Raw genomic sequence first — 12,045 nt, forward strand, 5'->3', positions numbered from 1 at the left:
AGGGAACCTTTTATTTCGGCGCCCATACAATTTTAAACCAATTTTAGGAGCATCACAATGTAACCTGCTCTGCGAGGGTTGGCCAATCTCCTGGCACCGGGAAACCGTGGGACTTTCCCTCTAAGGGTCCTTCGGATTAAAACCCAAGGTGCCAGGTAATCCCCCGCCAGGGCACTACGTGGGTGCGCTGCGTGCGGGTGTGTGTTTAGTGCAGGGGCCGGGAGGGAATTGCGGCGCTGGCGGAGTTGCTCCTAAGGTCGTGGCACCACACCTGCTTCGTTCCGCTCACTTTGCTCACTCCGCTCTCTCTCTCTCCCAGCCTCTCCACCTCTAGCCTGTTATCTCTCACTCCCCTAGCCTCTCCGCTGCTAGCCTGCTCTCTCTCTCTCACTCTCCTAGCCTCTCCGCTGCTAGCCTGCCTCTCCGCTGCTAGCCTGCTCTCTCTCACTTTGCTAGCCTCTCCGCTGCTAGCCTGCTCTCTCACTCTGCTGGTCTCTCCGCTGCTAGCCTGTCTGCCATGCTCCGCTGGCTTCACTCCCTACGCTCTCTCTCACTCTGCTAGCCTCTCCACTGTTAGCCTATTACTATACACTCTGCTAGCTGCTCCACTGCTAGCCTCTCGCTACATACTCTGCTCGCTTCTCTGCTGCTAGCCTCTCGCTATACACTCTGCTAGCTTCTCTACTGCTAGTCTTCCCGCACTCACACTTAGGATTCCACTAGCTTCTCTACTGCTCATCTTTCTACCCTCGCCTCTCCAACCTCGCTCTTGCCTTCAGTGGGGGTTCAGCCATCACCGCTGGAGAAGACGAGGTGTGGAGAGCGGGACCTTGGACTTTTGTTGTTTGCTCTTCTCTTCGCTCCAACCAACTCAACTCCCTGCCTCACACGTTGCCATATTTATCCTGCTCCTCATTAAACACCCTAATTAAGCTGGCGTCCTCCTGTCGCCTCTCGCGCGTCGCGTCCGCTGCTCTCGAGGCACCTACACCGTGTCTGCATTTGCAGCCAGCCAATCACCGTTATGCGTTCTAATTGGTCATCTCTCTCTGGATTGATCTCACACCGCACCTGTTTGTCCTGGCGTGACTTCACTGTCCGTGGCTCACACGTGCATGCACACTGTTTGCGTTACTCCACTACAGAAGAGCATTCCAGACGGCCGCAGAAGCAGTGCATCTGAAAGTGCCGCGCGATGATGTGGTGACTATCTTTGTTCGACGGCTTGTCAGAAGTGGAGTTTATCGTGTAGTGTATAGGAGTGTATAATGTACTGTAGTAGTGTATCATGTAGTGTATGGTAGTGTATAGTGTAATGTTTAGTAGTGTAGTGTATAATGTAATGTATAATGTAGTGTATAGTAGTCTAGTGTGGTGTATTGTAGTGTATCATGGTGTCGTGTATCGTGTTATGTATAGTATAAGTGTATAGCGGAGTGAATATTAGTGTAGTGTGTAGAATAGTGCATAGTACGGTAGTGCATAGTGTTGTAGCGTGTAGTGTATAGTAGTGTATAGTGTAATGTATAGGATATTGTATAATAGTGTAGTGTATAGTAGTTTAGTGTATAGTAGTGTACAGTGTGGTATAATGTAGTGTATAGCAGTGTAGTGTATAGTCTAGTCTAGTGTATAGTGTAATGTATAGTATAGTGGATAGCAGAGGTGGGACAAAGTCATTGTTATGCAAGTCCAAGTCGAGTCGCAAGTCATCAAATTCATGACTCGAGTCTGACTCGAGTCCAAGTCACATGACTCGAGTCCACATCTCATAGGTGGGACAAAGTCATTGTTATGCAAGTCCAAGTCGAGTCGCAAGTCATCAAATTCATGACTCGAGTCTGACTCGAGTCCAAGTCACATGACTCGAGTCCACACCTCTGGTGGATAGTAGTGTAGTGTATAGTAGTGTATATAGCAGTGTAGTCTATAGTCTAGTGTACAGTAGATAATAGTGCAGTGTATAGTAGTGTATAGTGTAGCGTATATAGTATCTGAAAGCGTGCGATGCTGGTGACCGTTTTTGTTCGAGGGTCGGCCAAAGCTGCTGATGCTGCTGTGAGGATGAGCGGGGTTAGCATGACAACGACGATGGTTTAATGCTCCTCCTGCCGGCAAATCGTTCACTGGGCTACTTTCTTCCGGCACATCATTCCCCAGCCGGCACTGGGTTGGCTTTTCTCTGACCAGCGACGTTCCACGGTGGCCCTCCTCAGAGATGCATTCGCACTCGGCTCCAAAGACACTCCTGGGGGTGTGAGATGATCCGGCATCGCCCTTCGTGCCTGGTTCTTCGTGACATATGCGAGAGCAGGACCCGATTAAGGTTTTTGTCGGCTCCGAGGCACTTCCACTCCGTTAGGCCTTCAGCGATAATCTCCCAACAGTTGGTGCCACCGTTAGTACTGGACAAGATGTCGTTACTGCCAATATGGTTCATTGCTTAGGCTGCGCCCCTCATTCGATGGGAATAGCGCTGTGTTGCCGCAGGTAAGCGAATTGAAGATGAAATTATTGAATAAAAAAATACAAGGTAAGCCTAAAAATATTACAAGCGAAAATCTCTTCAACTATTTTTGTTACGATGATTATCATATCGGATGATTCAGCGGCTTTAAAAGGATGTCGTTCATTTTCATCGACAATGTATTCCAAACCTATCAACCCCTTATCAGTGCCTTCCTTATTACAGACCAATTCAGACTTTTTTGGCCACCCTGTGCCCTTATAAATGTCAACGTTCATCCTACAAAGTCGCTTCACAAGGGAGAAACACAACATTTTTTTGCCCGTATTGAAATGGCTGTACGGACCTGAAAACTCAAATTCCCTGTACAGGAATACGGGTAAATTGTATGGGTTGATAGGTATGATATTCAATTCAGTTCTTACAGGACGACTACATTGCGAGCACTATGCTTTTACTTTCATTTAAGCTTAAATATTTGACTGTTATTTTAGATGTAATATGATGCCTCATTTAACGAGTCAACGACTTGTCACCACCCCAAAGAAATTGCAACGAGCAGCCAACAAATTGTGGCAAAAGAATGAATGAGATTGTGCAAAAGACACCATATGAAGATGTTTATTAGCTAAATTTGCAATGACAAAATCTCAAGAAAGTTCATCTCTGTTGTATAATTCCTCTCCCACCTTGTGAAAAAACTATTGACGTTGACATGACTGCCTACTTTGTATACACACTGTTGTGCACTATCCTTGCTATATATAAATATTTTTTTTTTTAAGAATGACATTTTATATCATACAAACAAAAAATGGTCAACATTTTTTCGTGAGGCCATTTTTAGTTTTCGTAGGCCACAAGACAGTGCCGACTACTGTGGTTGGATAACACGGCCCTGGTGGGTGGGTGAGTGAGTCGGCCCTAGACACAGTGTCTACTACTGTGGCCTATTGGACAGAGGTCGCAATCGGGTACCCGATACCCGTACCCTACCCGATACCCGGCTACCCGTACCCGGTCGGGTACGGGTATCCATTTGCGACCCTGGTGCGGCCGGGTACGGGTAGGCCGTGAGTCACTGGTGAGTAACCGTTTGTCACTAATTTCCCAACGTCTTGTCTCTTCTCACAATTCAAGTTCCTAGAATCAACCCATCCGCACCTGCAACATGGCTTCATCCCAGAGGTCGCAATCGGGTACCCGATACCCGTACCCTACCCGATACCCGGCTACCCGTACCCGGGTACGGGTACCCGTTTGCGACCCTGGTGCGGCCGGGTACGGGTAAGGAATCAAAACCAGTTTTCGACCTCTGCTATTGGATACCACGGTCCTAGTGAGTGGGTGAGTGAGTAGGCCCTAGACAGTGCCTACTACTGTGGCTTATTGGATAATACGGTCCTGCGTAAGATGGAAGGGCGCGGCTCTCACTCCTGTGGTGCCACGGTGGCGAGGGAGATGTTAGTTATGACGCCTGGTGTACAGGAGGTCTTGGGTTCTATCCCGACCCTGATGAGATGTTAGCTACCTCGCCTGGGACGCTAGAGGTCGTGGGTTTGATCCCGACCCTGACGCCTGTTGTATGTCACGGTGACTAGGAGATGTTAACTCCCTTGCCTGCTGCGGCATATTTGGAGTTTGAATGTCTCTCCTCTCTCCCCGTGGTAGTCGCGTGGATATTTTTTTCTGGGTCCTCTGTTTTTTCCCTCCACATTTGGAATCAACATCACCACGCATTCAGAGTATCTCAGTGTTCGTGTTATGTGCAGAGAACGGTGGAGTGGGAGCTACGTGCCATGTGTGTGGGTTGTGTGCTAGATACTAAATGGTTAGGTTTTGACGGTGGCTCGGAGATGTTAACTTACCTCGCCTGGCCTACAGGAGCTCGCGGGTTCGATCCCGACCCTGATGCATGCTATATATTTGGAGTCTGCGTCTTTCCGGGTCCTCCATTTAGAATCAACGTCACGCATTTAGAGTATTTAGCTGCTATAATTTCCCATGTGATGATGATGATAAGCCCACTCCGTTGAGCTGTTATTTGTGATGGCCAGGTCACTTCTGAAAAAAAGCTACACAGCTCCGTGGGCCTGACCTGTTAAAATTTAAAATATTTGAGTTTAGTCTACGAGTCTCTATATATCTCTATGGGTATTTCTATAGGTTTATATGCGTTTAGACTTTAGAGTATTTGGCTGCTATACATTTTCACGTGATAATGATACGCCCACTTCGTTGAGCTGCTGTCATTTGTGATGGCCAGGGGTCGCTTCTGAAAAAAACGAGATATACACATCAAAGTGGGGCCTTACACCTGATAAAATCTAAATATATAATTGAGTTTTGGTAAAATGTTACCGTGTTTTGTTGTTGTTTGCAGTGACAAAAACACATTTTTTCAACCCATGACCGTCTAAGCCAGTGGTTCTTCTTAACCCGGGGTGCACGTACCGCTGTGCATGATGCCCTTCCTGGGGGGTGTGCGAGCCATAGGCAGATTTTTTTCGAAGGTAAATCCTCGAAACACAAATTAAGCACAGGCATGTAAGTTACAACTTATCTTGTTCCATTAAACACGCCGCCATCTATTGCGCGGCGGTTGAACTTACACAACTCTCGATCTGAACAGCTGCAACTGGACATACGGGGAACAGGTTTGTGCGTATCTCTGAAAGTTCGTAAGCAAATGTAAGTGGAGGAGTCCCTGTACAGTAGTAGCATCTCGCTTAACGAAATTAGATTTACCTGTATACTTGTGTAGTGGGTACAAATGGTGAGCGAGGCGTCTTGTGGTGCCACAGCGACGGGGCCGCTCTGCCGAGCCAGGGAGCCGCCCGGCTTCCCCCACCGCACTGCCCCCCATCACCCCCCCCACATAAGCACACACCCGCACGCATTCCCCCCCCCCATAGAGCTGGAAGGGAAGGTCACCTGATCGACCGGTTTTTATCCGAGAAACCCTTATCGGGAATAACTCTCACGGTTTCCGGCGATCAGGGAATTGGATGACCTCCCCCGTGCTACGTGGCACCGCGGCGCTGCGGCCAGCCTTAATATGGTGTGGTCGCGGCGTGGGGCATTCGGCCACCGCGGTTGAGGCGCATTTCCCCCCCCACACACGCGAGTATCGACGGGGCAGGCAGAGGGAATAAGTATTGTGATAGAGGAGCATCGTTAGAAAACACGCAGCGCATCTGAACGCATAATCAGGCACCCCCGCACAGGCAGCTGAGGGACGACGTAATTACGCTCGGGCACGCAGGCACCATTATTAGGGGAGTTAAAGAATAAGGCTATTAGTATGAATAACCTGGAGAGTGGGGGCACGCGGGCAGCCGTGCACAAATTCCCACGGCGCACCTTTGTAATGGACGCCGCCGCATGAACCTCGATGATGGGGGCCTGCGTGAGAAAGGGATTAATTAGGATTTACGAGCCCATTGTTCAGCGCAGCACCCCTTTGAGGTAGGGAGAATAAATAGGGGGGCGCAAGGGGGAAGGGGGCTCTTCTCTCCAGGCCAGCGGACCAGCAGCAGTTCCAGCCAGCGACCCGGACGTCCGTGCGACATATCGAGGTATGCTGTTAGCGCAGAGAGCAGCGAACCTCCGCGGGCGACAAACAGTGAGTGGGGAGGTGAGGTAGGATAATAGCCGATAAATAGGGAATAGGTACCGGTTTAGTGGAATAGGCCAGCCTCGTCGACTCACTGATTCAACATTAGTTACCAGGTAATAAATCATTAATAGCGAAGCGTGGTCTCGCGTGATCTTGTCGTGCAGTGTGAGCGTGTGGGTGCGCGTGTGTATGCAGTGATTCTGTAGCGCTGCGGCTCGCCTCGGGGGAGCGCTGCGTAGAGCGGTGCGAAAGTGGGTGTCGCGTGTGTTCACTCCGTGTGTGATACAGGTGCGCGATCATAACGTGAGTGGAGTTGGAGTGCGCGGAGCGGCGTGTGTGTGGGAGTGCGCATACGTTCGTTACGTGTCGGATACGGATGCGCATTGGTAACGTGCCGCACAGGGCTATACTGCGAGCACGGCGTTTGATTGATGATGTGCGCATGTATGCTCGCAGCGTGGGAGCGCGGCATGAGGCAGTAACAGTAGGGGCGTCGCGTTCGAATGCCGGCGAAACCGTAACGGGTAATAGGGAGGTGGGGTAACGTAAACGAAATTGGGGATGGAGGCGGGAGGGACCTCGGGGGCTAGCGACCTCCACATATTGGTGTCAGAAACGGGACGATCCCCCGCACCCCCAAGGGAAAGAGGCCCCCCAACCCAGATAAAAATCAAATGCACATTTACGGGCAAAGGAATTCCATCATGGAAATCGTTTGCCCGCAGCATCAGAGGGGCTAAAAAAGTTAATGGGTGGTCAGATGAGGAGGCGTTGCAGCAGTTAGAACTACATTTAGATGGACGGGCAGCCGACTTTGTGGAAGCTTTGCCCGCAAGCACACAAACTCAGTGGGAAAATTTAATGTGCGAACTCGAACGGCGCTTCGGCGCCTATGACGAGGAGGATGCGCAGGCGGCCTTAAGAGGCACGCCGCCGCCAGGCCGGCGAGGATCTGCGAGATTACGCCGAGGACGTACGCATGTTGACCCAGCTCGCGTACCCGGAGCACGAGGCGAAAGTAATTGAGAGCCTCGCCGCCGGGAAGGTCCAGCGATATTTGGCACGCACCCCGTGGTGGCAGCCAAATATAGACGGTGCACGCCTCTCCTTTAACACACTTGTCGAGCGCGCGCGTAAATGCGAGAAGCTCTCTGGTGAGCGCGCGCAGCCTCGAGGGAGGGGACGAGAGTGCGCCGTAGCGAGCCTACTCTCGGACGAGGAGGAGAAGCTCGCCATTGCAGGAAGGGGACGGGCAAGGGAGCCCCAGAGACCCAGCGAGAAAACCCCGGGGTGGGTAGCTGGGTTACAGGCCGGCATGGGAGATATGATAACCCAAGTAGACGATAAAATGAGCCGAAATATGGCCAAGCTACAGTCTACCATTGAGACTGGGATGGGGGAACTACGCTCGACCGTAGGGGGGCTGGCCGGGAGGGTAGCCCAATTAGAGTCCGATGTGGGACAACTGCGTACTGGAGGAGGGAGTGGGAAGAGAGCCCACTACGGAGCCGCCACCCCTCCCCGGGCGTGTTATGTGTGCGATCGGCAAGGGCATCTCAGGAGAGACTGTCCTCAGGTCGCCCGAGCTAGACAAGAGCTAAGGTCAAACACTAAGGCCCCCCTAGAGAGGGGACCACCGGGGGGTGAAATCGACGTAGCCCCAACACAAACAAGCTGTAGTGATAATGGCGAGCAAGTGATCTCCACACAGGTTCCAGCAACAACGCCCACGGAAACGGTGACTCCTGGTGACTGGCTACGGGAGCTGGTGGCGGGGATCACGGGGGCCACGTCGCTGGTGGAAGGGGAGGTAAACGGAGTGCGTACCCGAATTCTGCTGGACACGGGGGCGGTGGCCTCGCTCGTGAGCGCAGCGCACTGCAGCGCGATCGGGGTCGACGTGCGTCACCTGCAGGCCCCGGACCGCGCGCTGCACACGGCGAGCGGAGCCGGAATGGGGTTGCTGGGGAGAGCCACCCTAGAGGTCCGCATAGGCAGTCAGGTGTGCACCCAGGAGTTCTACGTGTCGAGTGCGTTGTGTCACGAGTGTATCGCAGGTACCGACCTCTTAGAACGGCTGGGACTCAACGTGCAACCCCGCCAGCGATGCGCCACCATGGAGAGCAACGGCGAGCGGATACCGTTCCTTGGACGAGAACCGTCGCGCCCCCGCTTCGCACCTGTGGCCGCTATCCTGGCGACGGCAGTGACCATCGGCCCGCTCACCGAAATGCTGGTGCCGGTGGCAACATCCCCCACCGACCCCGCGCTCCGACCATCAGGGGAGGTAATGCTAACTCCTCACCCGGAGTTGGCAAAACGGTATGGGATCGTGGGATCCGCCACGTTGGTAAACGCAGATGGGGACCGATTGTTTATGCGGATGTTTAACCCCCACAGTACCCCAGCGATACTGCGGCGGCGCACCCCGATAGCCACCGTACACCCCCTGCACGCACGCCATTCTAACGACTCGGTGTTCGCACTCTGGGCTGAGGACTCCGGGCGTCCTGAGGGTGACCAGGACCTGGCCTGGCGAGTCGGCCCGACTCCCCGAGCCGAGGTCATTCCCCTGCTCGACGCGTTACATGTACCATGGGCGGATTTACCTAAGGGAGAGGCCGATCGGCTGCGCGAGTTACTGCGGGAGTATGCCGACGTATTTAGTGAACGCGACACGGACGTGGGTCCGACCGATCTTGTTAAGCACCAAATTGACACCGGTGCAGCCCGACCCATCAAACTCCCTGCGTACCGAGTGGGCGCACCCGAACGCGCCCAAATCAAAGAGGCAGTTGGGGACATGCTTCGCGATAACATAATTCAGCCCTCGGCGAGCCCCTGGTCAGCCCCAGTGGTACTAGTAACGAAAAAGGATGGGTCAACCCGGTTCTGCGTCGATTACCGTAAACTAAATGCAGTCACGCTCGGCGATGCCTTCCCCATACCCCGCATCGACGACACCTTCGACAGTCTCGCAGGAGCGCGGTATTTTTCCACCCTCGATCTGGCGTCCGGTTACTGGCAGGTGGAGATGACGGAGGAGGATCGGCCAAAAACAGCATTCACCACCCCGATGGGCCTGTTTGAGTTTCGAGTGTTGCCGTTCGGACTCACTAACGCGCCCGCGACGTTCCAGCGGTTGATGGAGTTGGTGATGCGGGGCTTGCAGTGGGAACAGTGCCTGATTTACTTGGACGATGTAATAGTGTTCAGTAGATCTTTGTCTGAGCATTGGTCCAGGCTTCGAGAGGTGTTCCAGCGACTGCGAGCGGCTCATCTCAAGCTCAAGCCGCATAAGTGTTACATTGCGCAGCGCGAGGTGGGGTACCTCGGACACCGAGTCAGCGAGGCAGGGGTGAGCACCGATCCCGAGAAGGTGCGTGCCGTAGTGAATTGGCCGCGGCCGAGGAACCTGACGGAGATCAGGTCATTCTTGGGACTCGCCACTTATTACCGTCGATTTGTAAAGGGATTCAGTGAGATTGCACGCCCCCTCACCCAACTCACCTCCCCTAAGAACCCCTATCAGTGGTCGGAGGCCTGTCAGACGGCTTTCACCACACTCAAAGACCACCTCACCCACACCCCCACCTTGGCTTTCCCAGATTTCACCACCGATTTTATTTTGGACACTGACGCCTGCAGCAGTGGGCTGGGCGCGGTGCTGTCGCAAGTGCAGGGTGGGACGGAGCGGGTCATCGCGTACGCCAGTCGGACCCTGAGCGGGGCCGAGCTGAACTATTGCGTAACCCGTCAGGAACTGTATGCCGTGATTTTCGCGTGTAAACAGTTCCGACCGTACTTGTACGGCAGGAGATGTCGTGTGCGCACCGATCATTATGCACTGCAGTTCCTCCTTACATTCAAGGAACCGCGGGGACAGATGGCTCGATGGCTGGCGCAGCTGCAGGAGTACAACCTGCAGATCGAGTACCGAGCGGGGCGGACACACGCGAACGCGGACGCCTTGTCAAGACGGCCCGCGGTGCGCGCTGAGACGAGGGAGGGAGACGCCTGCCCGTGCTTCACGGGGGGACGCTGCCGCCAGGCAGCAGAACCCAAGGAGCGCGCGGAAACTAAACTCCCCCCCCCGAGAGAGAGTGCGGTGTGCGCCACAGGAACCCCTGCAGAAGGAGCCCGGGGACAGACGGATCATCCCACCCCAACCGGGCGGATCCAAGAGGATGTCGGCTGCGCCTTCCCGGGCTTGGACGACGAGCAGCTACGACAAACCCAGCAGCGGGATCCGGACCTGGCGGCGGTGGAGGCGGCACTGCGAGAGAAGAAGGATGCACTACCAGGGCCCTGGAGCGGTTTGTATGCCCGGTTGTGTGTAGAAAACGGGGTGGTGAGGGAACTGGCCGACGCTGGGCAGCCGGGGTGCATCTGCGTTCCCGCCCATGTGCGACCCCAACTACTTCGACTGGTACACGACCACCCGCTCGGGGGCCATGATGGGGAACGGCGCACCCGGGAGACTCTGCGTCGCCAGTATCTCTGGCCTAGATTGGCGCAAGATGTGGCCGCCTGGGTGCAGGGCTGCCGAGCCTGTCAGCAGTGTGGGCAAAAACCGGCGAGGTACCAGGTACCCCTGAGGCCGTTCCGAGTCAGTCGGACGAATCAGTTGGTCGGAATCGACCTGCAGGGGCCCTTTCCACGATCCCACCGGGGCAACCGATATATTCTCGTAGCGGTGGAGTACTTCACCCGCTACCCCGTAGCGGTGGCTATCCCGGATAAAACAGCCCTCGTAGTGGCCCGGGCCTTCGTGGAAAACTATGTACTTAAGTGTGGGATCCCCGAACGAGTCATTACCGACCAGGGTAGTGAATTCGAGGCCGAACTATTCCAGGCGCTGTGCCGAGAGTTCGGGATCCAGAAGGACCGAACCACGGCGTATCACCCCCAGGCGAACGGGATGGTAGAGAGGATGAACCAGACTCTGGCTGGGAAGCTTAAACGCATGGCGGCCGCGAATCAACAGGACTGGGACGAACACCTCCCCTATGCCCTGTTCGCCTACACCACCGCCGTTCACACATCTACAGGACAGACCCCGTTCCTAATGATGTTTGGTCGTGAGTCTCGCCTGCCCGCAGATCTGCTGTTCGGTGTCCCTCCGCCGCAACGGGAGGAAGGGAGCCACCCCGTGGAGCACTTGCTGGAGACCCTCCGAGGGGCCAGGGGCCGAGCCTACCCGCACGGAGAGGCCGCGCACCAGCGGCAAGAGCAGGGCGCCCGACCCCGTATGGAGCCCCCCTTCTACACTGCGGGCTCCGAGGTGTGGCTGTACACTCCCCGCATCGGTGCCGGACAGGTGGGGAAGCCGACCACCTACTGGCGAGGACCCTGGATTGTGAGACGGCAGATCTCACCATGGACGGTGCTGATTCAGGGAGGAGAGAGGGGCCGGGAGATGGTGGTCAACATCCGCCGACTGAAGCCGTGGCGAGCAGCCCCCGAGGGGGGGAGCCCCGCCGTCCAAGTACCCCGAAACCCCGGGGTCCCCCCACCCCCCGTGCCCGGGGGCCTCGCGCAGTATATGGGCCCCACGGAGCCCCGGGCTCCGAGGGGCCCCGGGCGGGGCCGGGGGCGACGAGGACGGCGACCCCTAAACCCCACCGCCTCTGAGTTTGTTCCCCAGCCAGCAGGTGCCAGGGGCCGAGGGGAGCCGTTGGAATGGAGGAGACCACCGCCGGAGCCCCAGGAGACGGAGCCGCCACCCCCGAGGCCAGCCACAAGGGCCGGGCGAATCCCGCGGACCCCGCGGCGATACCTCGTGGGGGCAACCCAGGCGAGGTGCTCCAGTCAACCCGGGACGGGGACTGGCACCCCGGGGGGCTATGTGGTGCCACAGCGACGGGGCCGCTCTGCCGAGCCAGGGAGCCGCCCGGCTTCCCCCACCGCACTGCCCCCCATCACCCCCCCCACATAAGCACACACCCGCACGCATTCC

This window comes from Lampetra planeri, chromosome 72 (genome assembly GCF_965212315.1).
Source record: "Lampetra planeri chromosome 72, kcLamPlan1.2.h2, whole genome shotgun sequence".
In the NCBI taxonomy this organism is placed as follows: Eukaryota; Metazoa; Chordata; class Hyperoartia; order Petromyzontiformes; family Petromyzontidae; genus Lampetra; species Lampetra planeri.